We start from the raw sequence: 22,269 nt of genomic DNA, 5'->3' as shown, positions 1-22,269 counted from the left end.
TCGGATGATGTATATATATATATATATATATGTGTGTGTGTGTGTGTGTGTGTGTGTATGTGAATATCTAGATAATGTGTGTATTATATTTACACATGTGTATGCGTCATGTGTATCTGCTAGATGTATATACACCTGTCGGCCCGCATTATATACATATGTATACATGATGTGTATATATGTGTGTTGGTCGTTAACCACGATTAGACCTATGTATATATGTTGTATATATGTTTAAATGTATGTGTATATGTGAATGTATAGATAAAGTGTGTATTTTGTTTGAGTTTTATTCGGTTTTATTAGACCTTAAATGTTTTCATTGGACTTTATTCAGTTTTAGGGGTTGTTTGTTTACCTTTTAATAGTTCCATTAAAATGCAACCTCTAGATCGTTAAGAGGTGAATCTTGTTTGGCAAAATAAAAGTCTGCCTCTTAATGATTCTAAAACTATTTGAATGATTTTGTATTTTGTATCTCCCTTAACCATTAAGATCCTTAATTTCATTGTACACAATTACCAAACATTATCTTTCATTTTGCACTATATCATGAGAGCCTATTAATCATTCTGATAACTTAATCATTCTGATCACTTAATCATTCTGCACCAAACCATTCAACAATTGCCAAACAACCCCTTATTGGGCATTGATCTATTTTATTGGGCATTGATCCATTTATTAGGTTTTATTCGGTTTTATTGCACTTTAATGGACCTTAATCCATTTATATTGGATTTTATTCAGTTTTATTGAGCATTAATCCGTTTTATTAAACTTTATTCAGTTTTATTGGGTCTTAAAGGACTTTATTCGATTTTATTGTGCCTTAGATCATTTTATTGGGCTTTATATTGGGCCTTAAATTCTTTTATTGGACTTTATTTAGTTTTATTGGGTCTTAATGAGCTTTATTTGGTTTTATTGGGCCTTAATATATTCTATTTTATTTTATTCAGTTTTATTAGGCTTTATTCGGTTTTTTTAGTCTTAATTCATTTTATTGGGTTTCATTCAGTTTTATTAGGCCTCAATGAGTTTTATTCAGTTTTATTGGGCCTTAATCCATTTTATTGGGTTTTACTCAGTCTTATTGGGCCTTATCTGGCTTTATTTAGGTTTATTAGGTTATTTAATTCATTTTATTGGGCCTTAATAGACTTTGGTTTTATTGGGTCTTAATTCATTTATTGGGCTTTATTTGATATTATTGGGCCTTAATCCATTTATTGGGCTTTATTTAATTTTATCGGGCGTTAATAAGCTTTACACGGTTTTATTGGATCTTAATCCATTTTATTAGGCTTTATTCAGTCTTAATGGGCCTTAATGGTCTTATTGGGTTTTATTCGGTTGTATAGGGTTTTAATTCATTTTATTGGGTCTTAATGAGCTTTATTCAATTTTATTGTGTTTTAATCCATTTTATTGGGTCTTAACAGACTTTATTGGGCCTTAAATCATTTTATTGGACTTTATTCAGTTTACTAGGCCTTAATGAACCTTATTGGGTTTTATTCGGATATATTGGGCTTTAATGGATCTTAGTGGGTTGTAATGGTTTCATTAGGCTTTATTTAGTATCATTGGGCTATAATCCGTTCTTACAGGCTTAATGGGCTATATTGGGCTTTAGTGGGTTATATTGAGCGTTAATGAATCATATTAGGCTTTAATGGATTTTAGTGGGTTGTAATGATCTTACTGGGCTTTAATGAATCTATTAGACTTTATTCTGTATCATTGGGCTGTGATTGGTTATATTGGTCTTTAATGAGTTATATAGGGATTTAATAGATCTTAATGGACTGTAATGGTTTCATTGAGTTTTATTTAGTATTATTGGGTTTTAATGGGTTATATTGGCTTTAATGAGTTATATCGAGGTTTATTCGGTTTTTGGGCTTTAATAGATTTTAATTTTGTAATAATTTACAATTATTCCGTTTTTAGTGAATTCTAATTAAAGAGTATTTATTATTTTATCTATTAGTTATTAATTAACTTTTTTAATAAATTAATAAATATTTAGTAATTTAATAATTTAATGATTTAGAATTAACTAATACTTAATTAAATTTATAATTGAATTAAATAAAAAATAATTTAAATTTAAAATAATTAGCAACAGATGATTTTTCAAAATAAATAAACTCTAGCCTTATACGTAAGAGTTAGACTTTAAGAACGAGAGGAGAGGGAGAGGGAGAGCGATCAAACCGAGAGAAGAGTACGGTCAACGACACCGGCCACGAGCACCCGTCGCCGACCACCTGCAGCAACACCCCTTTGCCACCACTGCCGGTCACTCCAGCCCATCGCCGACCACCCTTTCCACCGTGTCGCCGACTTGTAGCACCACCTCCACCATCACCACCACTGTCAATCACTCCCCCTATCAAGAACCCACTACTTAGAGGTAAAACTTGATTTTTGTTTCCATTTTGTTAAATAGAAAATGTATATGCATATGGGATTTGGGATTTAAATGTAAGTTAGAATTTGAGGTTTTAAAGCTAAAATCAAACTATTTTGTTAACTAGAATCATGTTTGATTTGGGATTTGGAATTTAAGACCAAATGGTCTTGAAATGATTATATCTATTACATAATGTTAAAAGTCAAGATGGGATTCAGGATTTGGGATTTTAGAGGTAAAACAAAAGATTTTGTAAATTAGAATCAAGTTTTGATTTGGGATTTAGAATTTAAGACCAAATGGTCTATATATTGTTTTGTGATTATGTTTATTACATAATGTTATCTAATTCGTGTATGATGCAATAGCTTGTTATCTAATTCATAACTTGTTCTATTTATTAGTTGGCTTGTCAATTATTGGACAAACATTAGGCTTGATTTTATTAATTTGTAGTTGTGTTGCCAATCGTTGGACAAACATTAGGCTTGATTGTTTAGAAATATTCATTTTATCGTTATTATGCTGCCGAAATTTTAAAAAACATAGGTTTGTGTTTTAAACTCATAGAAAACTCCTCAAAACCTACGGTTTGACTTTCAAGTAATCAAAACTTTACACTTAGATTTTTCAACTCATTTAAAAGACCTCCAACTTCACTCATACATATGGTTTGACTTTCAAGTAGTTAAACCTTACACTTACAGTTTCAAAGTCATAAAAAACTCTTCTATACCTTGCGGTTTGACTTTCAAGTAGTGAAAACATTACATTAGGCTTGTTAACTCATTCAAAAGACATCCAACTTCATTCATACATACGGTTTGACTTTCAAGTAGTTAAACCTTTATACTTAGAGTTGTAAGGTCATCCAAAACTCCTCTAAACTTACGGTTTGACTTTTAAGTAGTCAAACCATTACATGTAGGTTTCTCAACTCATTCAAAAGACCTCAAACTTTATTCACACATACAGTTTGACTTTTAAGTAGTCAAAACATTTGACATAGACTTTTCAACTCGTTCAAAAAACCTCCAACTTTATTCACACATACAGTTTGATTTTCAAGTAGTCAAAACATTACACTTAGAGTTTTAGAGTCATACAAAACTCTTCTAAACCTATGGTTTGACTTTCAAGTAGTCAAAACTTTACATGTAGGTTTTTAAACTCATTCAAAAGACCTTCAACTTCATTCACACCTACGTGTTGACTTTCAAGTAGTCAAACATTTACGCTTATAGTTTTAAAGTCATACAAAACTCCTCTAAACCTATGATTTGACTTTCAAGTAGTCAAAACTTTACATGTAGGCTTTTCAACTCATTCAAAAGACCTCCAATTTCATTCACCCCTACGGTTTGACTTTATTAGTAGTCAAACCTTTACACTTAATGTTTTAAAGTCATACAACACTCCTCTAAACCTACGATTTAATTTTCAAGTAGTTAAAACTTTACATGTAGGCTTTTCAATTCATTCACACCTACAGTTTGACTTTAGTGGTAGTCAAACCTTTACACTTCGCGTTTTAGAGTCATACAAAATCCTCTAAACCTACGGTTTGACTTTCAAGTAGTCAAAACTTTACATTTATACTTTTCAACTCATTCAAAAGACCTCAACTTCATTCACACTTACGGTTTGACTTTCAAGTAGTCAAATCTTTACACTTAGAGTTTTAAAGACATATAAAACTCCTCTTAACCTACTATTTGACTTTCAAATAGTAAAAACTTTACATGTAGTCCTTTCAACTCATTGAAAAGACCTCCAAATTCATTCACACCTACGATTTGACTTTCAAGTAGTTAGACTATTGTAAACCACCCCTTGATTGATTATGTCGACTAACTACTTCTTTCTTTATTGTAGTTACTGAATATGTCGACAGATAGATGATGGATGTATAGAAAGAATGACGATCGAGGGGCTCTTAGTCGAACCTATGTCAGATACTTGGAAGGTTTTTGGACATCGCCTATGCCAATGAATATTATGTTGAAAGGGGAACTACACATGATAGGATAATGTCCCAAATCAGATGCCCTTGCTCTATGTGTTGAAACAAAACTTATAGAGAAAGAGAGGACGTGAAACTGCACTTGATGCAATATGGTTCATGCCTGATTATTCCATTTGGTGGGGACATGGTGAAACCTTTTCTTTACATGCATCTCATCAAGACGCGGGTCAATCTTCTAATCCTATAGTGGATCATAATGAAGGATATTTCCAAATGGTGAACGATCACATGGTACATGATGTCATGACATGGGAAGAGCAAACACATAATCCTTCTACCTAGGGATTTTATAACATGTTACAAGATGCTGACGAGCCTTTATGGGATCGGTGTCAAGCTTTTTCAAAATCAAGAGTGGCGACTAGTTTGTTGCATTGGAAGGCGGAATGGATTGTAAAAGATTCGTATATTGAGTTTGCATTGGTCATCCCTGGTAGAAAGAGCCCCGATCAAAATTTGGATGTGTTTCTTAGGCCGCTAATGGATGATCTAAAGATGTTGTATATATAGAGGGCGTTCTTACCATATGATGTGTATCATAAGAATAATTTCGAGATGAGGGCTATACTACTATGGACCATCAACGACTTCCTGACTTATGCAATATTGTAGGGTTGGAGTACGCATGGCAAGTTAGCTTGCCTGTATTGCATGGGGAAGGTGGATTCTTTCCAGTTAAAAAATGGAGAGAAATCATTTTGGTTTGATTGTCATTGGATATGGTTATCTAGAACACACCCCTTCTGTCGTGATCGAAAATGATTTATGACAGGTAATAGGGTGTTTGCCCGTCCACACTTGAGGAAACTGATGAAGAGATTTGGGAGTTCGTCCACCAACTTCCAACTGTTTATGAGGGCTGCCTATATAGTTCAAAAAAATAGAAAAATTAGCAAGTTTAGAACCATTCATAATTGGGTAACGAGAAACATTATTATGGGAGTTGCCATATTGGAAGACGTTGATTCGACTCAACCTCTATGTCATGCATATTGAGAAGAACGTGTTTTATAATCTCATTAACACCATCATGGATACGTCGAAAACTAAAGACAATGCATAAGTGAGGAGGGATGTATAGATACATTGTGATTGACGGGATCTACACATTTCCATGTCAGGCAACAAAGTAGTGAAACCAAAGTCATCGTACAATTTAAGCAAACAACAAGTAAAACAAGTGTATGCATGGTTGAAGAAGTTGAAGTTTCCAAACATGTATGCTTCAAATATAGGGAGTTGTGTGAACTAGAAGATTTAACTTTTATAGATTCAAGAGCCATGATTGTCATGTGTTTATGCAACGATTACTTCCTGCTTTACGAGGAATGATACCAACTTCGATACGGGATGCAATAACGGAGTTGTGTACATTCTTTCGTGTGATATGTTCAAGGTTGTTACAAATAGATGACTTCGTTCTATTGTAGACAAGTATTTTTCAAACAATTTGCAAGTTGGTAAAGGTCTTTCCGTCCGGATTCTTTGATTCAATGGAACACCTCGTGATACATTTGACATGTGAAACTATAGACGATGTTCCGGTCCAATATAGGTGGATGTATCTTTATGAGATGTAAGTACCTAATTGTATTAAAAGTTGTAAAGTATATTCATATAAAACACTCTTTTCGTCCTTAACACTTATTTCATCGCTTATGTAGGAAGCTTGGGTCGTTGAAGAGAACGATTTGAAAAAAAGCAAGGGTTGAGGTCTTTATCGTTAAGTCGTACCCTGTAAATGAACTTTCTACCTATTGCTCCATCTATTTTGATCCATCAATAGAAATAAGACATAATCGTGAGTCAAAGAACTTTACCCCGAATATCCCTAGTTGTTCGGAGACCGACGATCGATTAAGCATATTCAAGGTTCCATCTCGTCCACTATTTGTGAATGGTGGGACACAAATAATATTAAATGAACATGATCTGGAGACTATCTATGGATATGTCTTGTTAAACTCTGTAGAAGTTTAACCTTTCTAGTCGATCTTTGATGAAAAGATTCGACAAATAGAACCAAATATTGATGATGTTAAACTTGACGTAATCCGGGAAAAAGTGTTTGCTCATTGGTTCTCGCACCAGTGAGTATATATATATATATATATATATTGGCCACTAGTATTAATATACATAATGCAATGACGTATGTTATGTGTTTCTTATATGTGACCTTCTTTTATAGGTCATGTTCGAGTTAAATGACTCAAGTGAACAATTGAAATCCCTAGCCCGTGGACTAGGCCGTTATGACCACCACGTATCAGGGATACTTTGTGAATGGTTACAAGTTCCATACGATAACCCATGGATTTGTTCAAGTTACCCATAGTAGTGGTATTTGTGTCAGGGGGTCTGCTATGATAAGTATGAGTCTGACTTCTATGGAATGTCGGATGATGTTATAGAGGTGGACTATTATGGTGCAGTACGACGGGTAGTTGTGATGTTCAAATGCACTTGGTATGATACTGCTTCGAGGATTAGAGTTGACCTTAAACACGGTTTGGTAGATATAAAATATAATTCTAGTCTTAGATCCGATGACCCATTCATCCTAGCATCACAGACAGACAAGTCTTCTATACTTTATATCCTTCAACGGCGAAGGATTTTAAAGATTGATGGGCAGTTGTCAACACAAAGGCTCGTCGCATATATGAAGTGTCTGACATGATTAACGATGTTGAAGACAATGATCATGTGGATGGAGAACAATTCTTTCAAATCAACGAAATGGTAACTCATACAACGTTCACATTGGGAAACGAGCTCGAGAATGTTCTTCTTTTCACAAGAGAGGTAAACATACTCCATAATATTAATGAAGATGAAGGTGGCGACGAATCAGATGATGATAGCGATAAATCGGATGATGATAGCGACGATATGCCGGAATAAAGATAGCAAGGATGAACCGGTATTTGAAGACATAGATGATGATTGAAATGTCGAAGATGAACCATGTTATCTGATCATGTTTTTGATGATTAGCTTGTCGTCTGTATGTTTATTTTACAATTGTACATATAATCGCTATTTGTCATTATATTTTTTCAGGATATAATTTAATATTTGTTTTTTTTAGAAGATGTCACGCATAGTGGGTGGTATAGGTCTTCATGGTAGTAGAGATAGCCCCATGTCTGGTAGGGGCAACAATTATGTTGACGGGTGGGGCGACCCGTACGCCGATTACAAGGTGAAGTTCACTTAGATCAACATCCAAGATATAGATGAACAAGTGGTGGAGGCCCCAACTTTGACTAGTTCGGGGTCAAGGAGAGGCCCCAACTTTGACTAGTTCGGGGTCAAGGAGAGGCCCCAACAATGAGATGCCGACACACAATCATCCGGGCCAACAACCATATCTTTCTTTGTTAGGCAATGGGTAAGTAGATGCGGTGTAAAACTTTGTGTTACATAATAAAATGATATGAATGTCTTTTGTGTTGTATATATTTTTTTAATTGTGCAAGTTTAAAGATTCCCATGTTAGTCGAGAGATGACGACTATATTTAGGTCTTCCTTTACTGGTCCATGACATATATGGAAGGAAGTTCCTTCGGAAGCCCGCAAGTTGATGTTTCAGCACTTTCGAGTTGATGTATTTTTTTAATGTAATTACACATATAAGGTTATTGCTTTACACTGATACAAATATTGTATGTAGGTTAAGTTCCAGTGGGAACCACAACTGGATGACATGGTTCGTGATTTATAGACCAAAGTCATGCACAATAGGTACTCTACGCTGATGAGTTCTTCGTACTAAAGATGATTGAATGTTGATATATTGGTATGACGCGAATTGGGATATTTTCCCTCTTATAAGTGGTTGCTTCCAGGTTAGATTGTACTTTTAGGAATTAAGTTCTCATTTTTTCCTATAAGACAAAGAAACAACATATTATATACCTTTCTTTAGTTGAATCCAAGTATACTTGCTTTCATCACCTGTACGTTAGTATGGTTGACATACTTATTACTAAACATGTTGTTTAACATTCGGAACCTATTTTGTTATTTTGTGAGTCATTTGGCACCTTTATACTGCCAAAAATCAGGTTTTTCATGCATACACCAAAAATATTGAAATAGCTTTTCATTTTGTTTGTGATGCTATTCAAGATAGTCAAATTTCTCTATCTTATATCCCTACTACTAAACATAGTTGACAGACATCTCTAAGTCTATCGGGTAAAATGCTTCTACCCAGTAGCTTAAAGATGCATGCCAACTGGGTGTAATAGTATGAACATAGGATAAAGAAATTGGACCATCTTGAAGTGGTTAAAGAATATATCTTTATATGTTTATTCCTCTAAAATGATTTTAGATTAGGTTAAGATTGTATTTTGAAAATATTATTGATAGTAATCCCTTAGTTTAGGAATAAATTCATAATGATCCACTTTCCCTTTTTCTATTGATTCTTTTCTATTCTATATGATTCATATATATATATATATATATATATATATTGGAAACTACATGTATACAAATACAATATTTTACCCTACATCTTTATAAACTAGCTTTCTTTTACCTACAAACTAAAACTCTCAATTTGATAGATATGTATGTTCCTTCAAATTCTCTACCATTTCTACAAGGTCTCGAAGTGCTACTTTAAGCATTGCACTTGGTTTGTAATTCCTTAAAATTTTGTATGTAGTTTAGGTTCTTTTATTTTAATTCTATTTCTCAAATTTTGTTGATTGATAAACATCCATATGATGCTCAAGTGTACATACACATAAATAAACATGTTTTGATTTTTCCAAAGCCAACACACAAAGGTCCGAAATACTCAAAATGTGTGTAAATAACCCAACAACAAAAATGCAAGAACAAAAATGGATCAGAAACTTGTGTCACAACAATAATATCAAGTACATAACATAACAATACAACACAAGCATATAAGTGATCAAACGATATATTAACTCAATAAGATGATGGTTACAATGAATTGTCTAACTAATCCTTAAGAGGGAAAGACCACCAATGTGTTTGCTCTAAGTGCTCAAATGATCTCTAACATCAGTGAGCGATAAAAATGATTTATCCCATCAATTACGTATGCTACCTACATAAACCACATGAAGTTGCATATAAAGGTCTCCCGGTCAGTGACCTTAAGTTATTGGGTTAGGTCACACAACACCTTTTCTCAACACTAGGAGATCGTTGCCAACGCTGCATAAAATGTATCGTAGCTCCTCATGTTGTATGTGACTTCCACGTGCAACCTAAGTTTACATTGTCGTGTTTCTTTGGCCTCCAAATGTGTGAGTATCACATACATTTAACAAAACATTCATATGTCGACACAAATGTGTATATATATATATACACACACACACATTCGACATATACAAATGTATATATACCTTCTCTTTCTAGTTAAACATGTTACTTACCGGCCTTTAAAATCACAACAGTTTTACTAATACATATTTTTTTCTCTTAATAATAATGTCAATATTGGATAAGAAGTTGTTTCTAAAATATGATGATTCATATTGGAAACCTTTTCTAGACTAGCAATGAGCAATGATGAATAATTATTATTTAGTAGTATCTCATTGTTGTTTTTTTCTTTCTCTTATAAAAGATAAGGTGTTTGGAGCACGTAAAGTTTCCCTTTCGTCAGTTCGTGCAGAGAAACAATTAGTTTGATGATCTCCTCGAAACACCTGGATGAGTAAGTATATGGACCTTCGTAATTAATACAAAATGTTTATTCCACATCAATCGGTATCAAGTGATTATATTCAACAAATTAATAACAATTGAGTTACCTCATGGTATTAAAGTTAATGACCCAAGAACTCGTGTTTTAACCCATTCATGCTTATAAGAAGTTAAGTGGCACACAGTGGCATATTTTTAGGAAGTGTTACTTCATATTCAGTACGTAAAATTTCATGACTTTATACGGCACAAAGATCATTCAGTAGCCAAGTTGTTTTAGTTTGAAGCTTTGAAGACCTTATACTCGTAATTTTGTAACTTTCTTGCTAACAGGAAAATTAGGCAACTTTAGAAGTAACCATAGCTCTTCTTGCAAAAGCAAAAGTCATGAACGGATGTATCTTCGTCTAATATCAGAGATTGGGTGGTTTTATAAGAGGGATATATCTTTCTCAATAATTATAGAATGGGAAAACATTGTTGCAATTGTTCAATGTCTAGTTAGATAGCCTTAAATGTACTTCAAATTTTGCACGTTTGGAGGTATTTCTAACATTGCCAAAGATTGGTGAGACGTACTTCTCTTAGCCAAGGCTTCGTGTGAATTACTCATAGCTAACACCCTCTTTGCCTAATTGAGGAACCTTTTCCCTCTCCAATTCACAAAAGGGTATTGTCCATTTGAGTTTTGAGTTAAGGCTCCAATTTGGGGCTATGGATTGGTTAACGTTGAGAACCTTGACTTTGGGATTGTTTAGTCTGTACCACGTGAGTGCTTCTCCATCTAATTCATGCACTTATTTTCATAAAAAGGGTGCCAACTTCTTCTAAGGCTCGTTGATCATCGTCATTCCCCTATTATTCCCTCAATAATGCGTGTCTTGCCCGTAATATTAATACTTTCAAATCAAAGGCACCATTACTAAAGTACAATACACAACTCAAATCATTTCTAGGTTGCATGAAGCAACGTGTTGAGCCGAACTCTATTATCGCACCCCCTATATGTCAAATCTCTCTCTCTCGTATCTTACGATTATATTCATTTTACACTATCAACCATTCTCCTTGAGTTAAAATTTGTCCATTCATGCCACTTCCTTAGATCACATAGAAGCATGTGGTAAAAGAAGAAAGAAAGCCCAAATGGTTAACCTCATATGGTTTTATATATCCTACTAACATAAAGATGATTACTATTGCCAACTAGACAGACAATGATGCTTATGAATTGGGAAGCACCTACCACAATCTACATGTAGGGGCATAGTCCTAGTATTTCTAAAGGTGGGTCAATAAGAAAGAAAAGACAAATACGTTTGGATGACTTTATTCATGAAGATGTACGATAGGTTGGCCCAGTTATTTGCATGTCATATATGCTGTTATGTACTTCTTCATGTGTTTTGTTGCTATTAATAGCTTCAGCTCTACAGTTTTCATCTCATTATATAATAACTAATCTAAATTTTCTATTTAGTATATATGTATCACTAGCTTATAACTTCAAACCATCGGCTTGTCAGTTGCATTTCACATATATACATACATATATACATACATACATATATATATATATGTGTATATATATATATATATATATATATAAAAGAAGATTCAACCAAATCTTGTTTACTCGTCTTGTGGTTGCATTGAAAGGAGAGATGTGAGATGTACACAACTTGTGTATGTAGTATGTACCTACCACCATCACCACCATACATGAGAGAGAAAGAGAGAGAGAGATAAATGTATGGTTGGCATTCCCGATGAATGCGTGTGTGTGTGTGACTGAGAGAAAGAGAGGCTGCAGAGGCGGCAGAGGTGGGGGAGAGAAGTGAGAAAGGGACGTTTGCATGGTGTGATTAGCTTTCACATTCACCTGTTGTTTTCAATACTTAAACACCTTTTCTAACCCTCCCTTTTTTCCACCATCTTTTTTTTACTTTCTTTTTATCTTTCCTGTTCTTTTACTTTTTCACATTCTCAACCCTAATTAGGGTTAAACCACACACCAAACCCTAATTCAGTATTTTGGTGTAATTGGTTTATGAAAGCAATGTCAATTTTCAACCTTCACATAAATTAGATGTAACGTTTTAAGTATTTCAATTAATAAATACATCTTTCAAATAATTGAAACTTATATATATATATAGAACCATTTTTCATTTTTTTACTAATTAGATAGGAATATTTTTTTTTTATTAACCTGAATATCCAACTCGTTATACGAGCTGACTAACCCAAAAAGACCACCTGCTTTGCAAATAACCCGGAGTCACTGCATTTGAACCCCCGTGGCCACAAGGGGATTTTTGTTCCACCTTAGATTTGAACCTGAGACCTCCTGGTACTTTTAACCTTTGGAGCCAAATTTAAACCAATCAGACATCACCCTTTTGGTTGATATGAATACTTTTTAAACACTTGAATAAAAAGAAATGGTTTATCATTTGTTTATTAATGATTAAATGTATAGTTACTATTAAAATTTATATAGCACCTAGATTATTAATTTATTGTTTAACATGGTGAATATATTTAAGTGGTCAAGATATCTTTGTAATTGTCATAAATAAAAGTATCAATACATCATTAAGACATCAAATAAATCAATAAGAAATAGTAAAAAGTGATTAAGATAAGAAAATAATGTATACAGAAACGTCTGTATAAAATCTAAAAAGATCACATTAACTTTGAAAAAAAAAACAGTAAAACAGTAGTTCTTGCACAGTTTTTTAAGCCCTCAAAATTCTTTTCCTTCAAGTTTGTCGCTTATTCTTCCCACCAAAAACAATAATTTTCCTGAACCTAAATTACATATTTCTAAATAATATTTCAGCAAACATTATTAAAAGAAAGATTAAATTGTTTATATAAATACTTGCCTCTTTGGTCTTTTACGGTCTAATTTGTTTTTTAATATTTAAATTATTTTAATTTAACCATATAAATATAATAATCAACAAAAACAGACTTAATTAAAATAGCTGAAAATAATATTTTCTTAAGAACAAGGAGTAATTGATGACATATGTTACAGATATAAAAAAACTAAACTTATTTTTCCATAATGATTTCAAATGCAATACAATATATATATATATATATATATATATATATATATACTTGAGGTCAAGTGAGACAATTTTGTTTTCGTGAGACACGATTTTTACATTTAAAACTTCATAGCAAAAACACTGTAAAACAGTGTTTTTACTGTGAAGATTCGGTTTTTCTTTTACTTTCACAATATTTTGTTGTGAAGTTTCAAGTGTAAAAATCATGTCATGTGTGTTTCACGAAAACAGTCTTGTCTTACGTGAATCTAACCGTATGTATGTATGTATGTATATATATATATATATATATATATATATATATATATGTTTGGTTATTATATACGAATAAAACTTGGTAAAAACAACAATATTTTGGTGATGGTGGACGATATATTTGAAATTGTGAGAAAGAAAAGAGATGGAAAAGCCTTAAATGGCGGGCACCTATGTCTGCAAATGGCTACGCCTATATATTTGTCACCATTTCTACCCACTTATCATTTTGCCATCGAGTGCTCTCTATTGTCCAACCATTTCTGTTACCTATGTCTATTTATTTCTTGGATTTTTCTATTATATTTATTTACTGTTTTTTTTTCCTTTTTTTAGAAATTAAGTCAAACTTCCATGGAGTAGAAGTTTAACATTATTCTGTTAATTAAGAAATTTCAGGTAATTGTTTATACTATTTTTTAAAAATTGATATTAACGTTTTTTTTCCGTATAGCATAAATATGTACAAAGATTAATTTATGGTTATAATAATTGAATAAAGCTTACTCTTAAATTATTAATATTAATTATTTATGTCATATCATCGTCACATATAATGTAGTATTAAATGAATTTAGTAACATTATAAACTAAAGTTTTATTATTTAATGATGATATATTTATTATTTAATACAATATATTTTTTATCATCAAATTAAAATAATCAAACCACAATGATTATAAAATATTTGATACATATATAGTTACGAAACCGAGGTAAATGTATAGGAATTATTTCTTTTTTCTATATGTTTACTTTTAAGATTTTTATCGAAAAAAGAATAAACAATAAATTCTTTATTATATATAATAATTTTTGAAGAGTTATTCAAGTTTGGAGAATTTTATTATCTCTTCCACTTTCTTTATTTTAGAGAAGGTTTTCGATGAGTCAAAATCCTCAAAATTTTTATTTCGAAGAATTTGTAGGAGATGCTTTTAAAAAAGAAGATAGAGAATATGTTGGAGTCATATAGAGAACAAAAACTTTATTTTTTTTGTTTTAGAGAATCTGTTGGAGATGCTATAAGATACAAGTTATTTTTATAAAGTTTCTTATTATAGTATTGTACTTTTTTTTTTTTATTACAACAATATAGTGCCACATTTTTTTTATTTGGATATTGTACTTTAAAAAAATTTATCCATTATAGTAATAGGTTACCTTTTAAATCAGTTAATCCCCTTTTTTTTACTTATATGACTTAAATGAGGCGATGTGCATGATACGTCATTATGATAACGTGACATAAATAACTAAAAAAAAACCCTTTTAAAATTTTGGAGTAATATCTTCTATTTCTTTCTTGATTATTCATATCCCTCTCTTTAGAAAATCTTTCAAAAAAAGTGAATCTTATTGAATTGTATACAAATTAAATATTTTAGAAACAAATTTTTTAAACAAATATAATATACTTTTTTTCAAGATAAAATATTTTATAATAGTAAGAAGCCTATTACTCATTGTTTTCTTTATTAAAAAATACACATCTTTTAACATTTTTTTAAATGTTAGCGATATAAAATGTGTTTACAAATTTAGTATTTTTTATTTAATTTATTAAATAATATGACCAGTCAATTTTTAAAAAAACAAATGTGATGTATTTTTTCAAGATAAATATTTTTTTTTTTGTAAAAAACATAGTAATTCTTATTTTTCTTGTTCAGCAAATACATTTTTTAAAATCTTAGTGAGACAAATTTGATTTACAAGTCTTCTTAATATTGTTATATTAATGAATAATTCAGATTTTCATTATTAATATAATATAATATATTTATCAAACAATATGTAAACTTAAATCTTTGGAAAGTACAATGTGATAATAAAAATGTCACGTCAGCAATATGTCAAACATGGACCATAACATAGCTAGAATTGGAAACATACTAACATATGACATGTCATCTTAATTCAAAGGTTACCAACCACAAGAGTGATGTCTGATTGGTTCGAACTTGGCCTTCAAAGATCAAAAATGTCTGGATATCTCAGGTTTAATTCTAATGAGGAATAAATATCCTCTTGTGGCCACAAAGATTTAAATGTGTTGACTCCAGGCTACTTGCAAAACAGATAGTCGCTCTGGGATTAGTCGGTTTGCATAGAGCGTTGAATATCCATGATAATAAAAAAAATTAAAAGGTAACCCATTTCTATAATAGGTAAATTTTTAAATATACAATGTATTAAATAAAAAATAATTTAAAGGTATATTGTTGTAATAAAAAAGTGAAAATACAATATTATAATAATTTTTTTTTATAAAAATTAGGTTATTATTTCGTATATTTAATGCTCATAATAAATCAATACACAGTGCATATAAGTTAATAAAAAGATAAGCTTAATAAAATTACAAACATTACTACAAGTATAAAATACTTAAAAAATTAATTTCTTAGATCATAGAAAAATTTAAATGATAATTTTAAAGAAGGTCATTTCATTAAATAATAAATTATTTCATTAATCAATATTTTATTAATCAATTTGTTACATAATTTAATTAAATGAATGATTTTATTTTTTGTAATAAATCGTAGAACGTTGTTTTAAAATATAATAAAAAATACTTAATGAAAATTTTAAAGCTAGAATTCATTAATATATATATATATATATATATATATATTCTAATATGTTACCTTAGAAAATTATGATTTCATGTGAAATATTAAAAATTGAGTTGTAATTGATTTGATTCTGTTGGCCGTATGTACCAACAGGTTCATTTACTTTTTAGCTACCAATTCTGTATATACTTTCTTTTGACATCTTAATTTATTAAAGAAAAAAAACTAATTATATAAGAAACTAAACGAGCCTTTTATATATATATATATACACACACACACACACTAGTGGTGTACCTGTGCGATGCAGTGCGGGTGAATCACAATTCTGAAACATTAGTTTAGCTTTGAATCATTAGTTTGTATGGTTATTTTACAAGTCAACTAATATATAAAGTTGAAGGTTAATATGGTTTATTAGCAATATCGATTGAAAAAATAATTGCACACATGTTGAGTTTCTAAACCCATATAAAGTTGACGGTTGGGGTGGGGTACATACAAATCTGAAACCCTTTTTGATATTGTTGCTTCAAATTTCAGTTTACTTTAAAGAAAGAAAAACTTTGAATTTGAATTTGGGTTCAAAATAAAAAACAAACAAAGTGTCAAACAACTTTGAAAAGACCAAACATACATTTTTCATGTATATATATGACTTACTTAAATATGAAACTTTGACAAAAAAAATGGTATGTTGTAAGCATTTGTACATTATGCATAATAGTTTGTACTTAAGAGATTTTTGTATCTCTTGCATAAATTGATAGTACTTTATGCTTTGAGACTTGTGATTAAAACTTTTGATTTAAATGCTTATTAATGTAGTATATACATATATATATATATACATATATACATATATTTCACTCGAAGATGAATAAAATTCTCATGTCCTAAACGATCACGTCTCATTTTTGTCTATCAATCATATGCATACAAATCATATAAGAAAGAATGTGAACTTGATTAAAATAAATTTAAAATCTATAAAAATATGATGTCTTTATTTCATTGGCAGGACATGTATGAAATGTATAATTTTGGGACATCAGATTTTTATCCTTAGAACATAAAGTTTCGGATTGATTAAGTGTATATAAACCTGATCTCTATCGAATAAACAAAATGGTTATTTTGTGAAGTCTATCAACTTTTGCCACGCGACAAAACGTGTATAAAAAAGATAAAGTAAAAAACGAGTAAGAAACAAGGACAACATACAAAGTTACAATTTAAAGTAGGTACAAGAAAATCTCAAGGGGTAATCAAAACCACACAGTGTAGTCCAACATAGTAGCCTAATTACTACCAACCGCTCTATTTCTCTGGCTCCCATCATATCTAGCTAGCTACAAATTCACACGACTAGTTTTATTCTAATCTTAGGTCTACCCAGTAACTTTTATTGGATGTCATGTCCTTATAAATCATAAAATAAATGTCGTTGCTATTTAATAAGTTCAATATTATATAAATCATTAAATATATCTTTCTGTTTCCCAAGAAAATGTATCTCTTTGTATCTTCAAACGGTTTTTTACAAGATTCTTGAATGCGACTATACGTTATATCTATGAAACCTTGTAATTATTAGAGGTTTATGTGCATAATAATAACACATCCTAAGAGGTATATTGAAAGATTCAACCCCATAAAGTAATATAGCACACTACCAAACAGGCCCACTTTTCCGGCGCACGAATCTGCCGAAAGTAGGATTTTCCGGCGGATTTGTCCGACGGAAAATTGGGTGTCGGTGATTCGTTTTCCGGCGGATTTTCGACGGAAGTCAATAGAAGTTGACTTTTTGGAACCCCACGGAAATCCGTCGGAAAATTACCGGCGGAATCTGTCCGCCGGAAATAGTCATTATTCTAGTAGTGGCAAACACCCTTAGAATCTTTGAGAATGAATAAAAAAAGGGATTTCTTGAATATGATGTCTAAAGTATTCATTTATACTTCAATCATCTCCATAGCCATTAGCACATTGTATTCAACTGATATTGGAAAAGTAAGTTATTTTTAGATTATGTTATGACATAGATATTTGATATACTGAATTAATGATTGATGTACAATAAAAAGAAGCAAGATTCATGTTCTCATTAAGTCTTTGAAACATATTAAAACCAAGACTTTCTTATCTTGTTGAAGACGACTTTGACTATATCATTTGCCCGTACGCCTAATCCCCTGGAGCTTGGTTGGATCCCAACATGTACGCATCGCTAACTAAATCCCATTTACCCTTAACACTACATGTGAAACTTAATTCTTGTCTAATTAACTTATAAAAGGTCTTTCTAGGTTTTAAACTATGTGACGTCTCTGAAGTTTAAATCAATGAAAATATCTCTCTCTATCTCTCCTCCTCTCTCTCCATCTCTCTTTTCCACACATTTGTTTAGGCAAAGAATGTACTCTTCCAATGTGCCCACCACGTGATCATCATCCCTCTCTCACCACGACTTTACTACCTACGTATCATTGACGACGACAATTTTAATTCATGATTTCTTTTGGTTTGTGACATAGATATCATTTTCACATTTTATTCATAAGTAATTATTTTGAGATCTCATTTTTGTTTTGCAATATCTCCGTTGCTTTTTTCTGCAACTTCTTTTTCTCTAGAAAAAAAAAATTAAGGGTATGATATGTCTTCTTCGTGAACATAAGAATTACATGGGAACTCCTTAACTCAATGATTTTACTTCGTTAACCTTGGCCAAATCAGCCGAAAATAAAAGCATATATATATATATATATATACACACGTCGGGTAATTCAAATCTATAGCAATGTATTAAGAGTATTTATTGTGGTGGAACTTTTAACAATCTCATATACCATATATTTTTTCGGTTACATCATTGAACTCCACAATTAAGGTTATTATAAAAAGCTCACTTTCCATTCTTTTTATTTACAAGATGTAATTTTATTTATTGGTTAGTATATAAATTTAATATATATATATATATATATAATAAAATTATACAAAATTTAAATATAATTTATTAATTTAAATTTAAAATTTGTAACTTATAAATATAAATTTAGTAGGATATGAAAAGAAATCTAAACATAATAATAATAAAGTGAGATTCTAAAAATTAATTTTATTAATGCATATAAAAAATTAAAAGAATTGAAAAATAAAACAAAATTAAAAAGATTAATTTATAATAATTAAATTATACTTTTTATATCAAATTTAATTTGTATGTTTTATAAATTTACTAAAAAAATTAAAATGGTTAAGAAATAATAAAAATAATAGACAATAAAATAACATAAAAAATTGTATATAAGAACCTGTATTCTTGTTCAATCATCTACGTTTTAATAAGAACCTCTGTCCTACAGTAGAGATATTGTAAAACCCCAAGAAATTTTTTAATAGAAACTTCTATTGTGGATGCTCTAATAAATAATTTAATTATTCAAATGCTTAAATAATGCATACCACAATCTGAAACCATTCAAGACATTACATCAACTAAGCTAGTGCTTCCAAGTTTCAAAAGTCGAATAGTTAAATTGTTAATTGAACTTGTTTCTTCCATACCTACCTATTACAGGCTGTTACACTTTTTTTTTGAAATAGCAACCAGAACTTTATTACGGGCTAGCAAGAAGCTAGCTAACGAGGAACAATTACATTACGGAGTCCTGATACAATCGATAGGATGCTATCTCCAAGTTATCGGGTTTTTAACACTCCTTTTACTCCATGCCAAAATTCAAATAGACGATTTCTCCATAATCTAATCTAGGAGAGAATCTTTACGGGGAGGGGAACTATAAAAAACACATCTATTTCGGACACATAGAATGTACCATTTGATGAAAAAACTCCTTCCAAAGCTTTTTTGGACTTGGCTATCCTCGCGAGTTAAGTTGAATTCGTTGATCATCAAAATATCGACCTCTCCTTAGGGAAGGAGACCGAGCACCATCTCTCAATGAATCTCCATACCTCCAACACCACAGTCCACTTAAACAATATATGGCAGGTAGTTTCGGTTTCAGAACCACAAACCGGACATAAAATAGAATCGAGATCTATCTTTAGTTTCATGAGATTGTCACGGGCGGGAATTCTATCGAGCATAACTCTCCACATAACGATATTAACTCTAAGAGGGATCAATTGGTTCCATAACATCTTCTTTTCTCCCTCAATCAAGTAAGATTTCTTTATGATACGTCTCAACAATCCGACAGAAAACATATCGTTAGGAACTAAAGCCTAACTCCAGTTGTCTTGTTTATCAGATATTAAGCAATCTTTAATAGCTTCGTTTAGTTATTTAAACTCCTCAGCTTCACTACCAACACGAATAGACTACGCCAATCCCAAGTATTCCTGACTTGATCCTGTCCGCAACAGTTGCCTGTTTCTCATTTTCTAGAGCAAAAAGTCTAGGAAATCAAGATGCAAAGGAGAGGGATCCTTCCATCGATCAGTCTAGAAATCCCTTTTTAAACTATTCCCGACTTGTTTTGACACACAGCTCATTAAAGTTAGTGTTCCCCTTTCTCAACGATTGGACAACTACAATTACAATTCCCCATGGCTAGCACTATTTTAGGTTCCTTGTTCTGAATTTAAACCTCCTTCTTTACCATAAATGGAATTTATTACTTTCACCCAGATTGAGTTATAATCGCCCCTAAATTTCCAAGCCCATTTAACAAGGAGGGAAAGATTGGAAGCAACTATGCTTCCAATACCACGACCTCCATTTTATTTGTCTCTAAGTGCCGATCTCCAATTAACCCAACAAAATTTGTCTGTTATCTTCTTCCGATACACATATAAAATATCAAAGTTCATACCATATATTATATTAAAAGTTTTACAAATTAAAATTAAAAAAATATTCTAATAACAAAAAAGACACAATATTCCCTTAAAAGTAGAAACATTTTTCTAACATTGTTCGAAATAAAATAATCAATCAATTTTTTACAATTAACTTTTTATAATAAGTCGTTAATTTGAAAGATTAGCATATAAGAGTTTACCAACTAACAACTATTGTTTACCTCAAGTTTTCAAGAAACTCTAACTCAATCCTAGGGCCAAATTCTCTCTAAACTCTCAACAACGATGTTATCGAAGGGCTATAGTGCTCTTGACAACAATGATCAATATCAAAATGAAAAAAAGTTGACAAAATTGAAGACGAGGCTGCTCGTCGAGCAAGAAAGTGAGAAACAGACAACATGAAAGTATAAGATTATTAAACAATATCGTGTTTGGTGCTTTCAACCATAATTATCTATCTGGAAACAAAGATGAATGAGACTAGCTGACCACGAGAGTTCAATCTTTAAAGTAGTGAGCTATAAGGAGATGGAAGGCAGAAAACATAAGGGATTAAGCTAGAACATGGGCTAGAAATAAAATACATATAATTGGGTACAAGCTAACACTACTAGAAAAATAAGTATTAGCGACGGAAATTAATGACAGCGGTAGCAGCTTTTCGGGCATGGTGACCCCCGCACCGACGAGTCCAAATATTACATCATTGGCACTTTCACCGAGTGACTAGATCAAATCCAACAGGGGGATGACGCGGTTTATGGCGTTGTACCCTGGATTGGGGTCGAGGACTAGAGGCCCCAATATTTTGATGCAGATGCCTCGTCATATGAATCAGCGACCGAAAGTCCTAGTAGGAGGCCGCATGTAAGTAGATATGGTATAAGGTTTTAAGCTAATACATAATAAATTTATAATAATGCCTTTTGCATTGTATATTTTGCAATTGTGAAGGTTTCTAAACGCACCTGTTATCCGGGAGATCACCTCCATCTTTTGGTCCATGTTACGTGATCTGTAGGCTCACTAACGGGATGTCCCTGAGTCTCCCTCACACTCATGTTTGAGCATTTTTAGATTTGTATTTTAGTCGATACAAATTATTTTTTCAATTTTTTACTTAATAGAAACAATGTGCATGCAGGATAAGTTTAGCTGAGAGCCTCATATGCACGCTTTCTATGGTGTACAGTTTGACGGTTAGGACTTCACGTTGCTTTTGGGACACCACCCGGACTAGATCCTAGAGGTGCATGGGCGGAATATGATCGATCAGGTATGTGTGATTGAATCCTTGTAACATGTTGTAATAGTTTTATATTGATTTATTTGTTATGTCTTAACAGAT

This window comes from Cynara cardunculus (assembly GCF_001531365.2).
Source record: "Cynara cardunculus var. scolymus isolate 2C chromosome LG 14, CcrdV1, whole genome shotgun sequence".
NCBI lineage: Eukaryota > Viridiplantae > Streptophyta > Magnoliopsida > Asterales > Asteraceae > Cynara > Cynara cardunculus.
Note: the sequence above shows the minus strand (reverse complement) of the source record.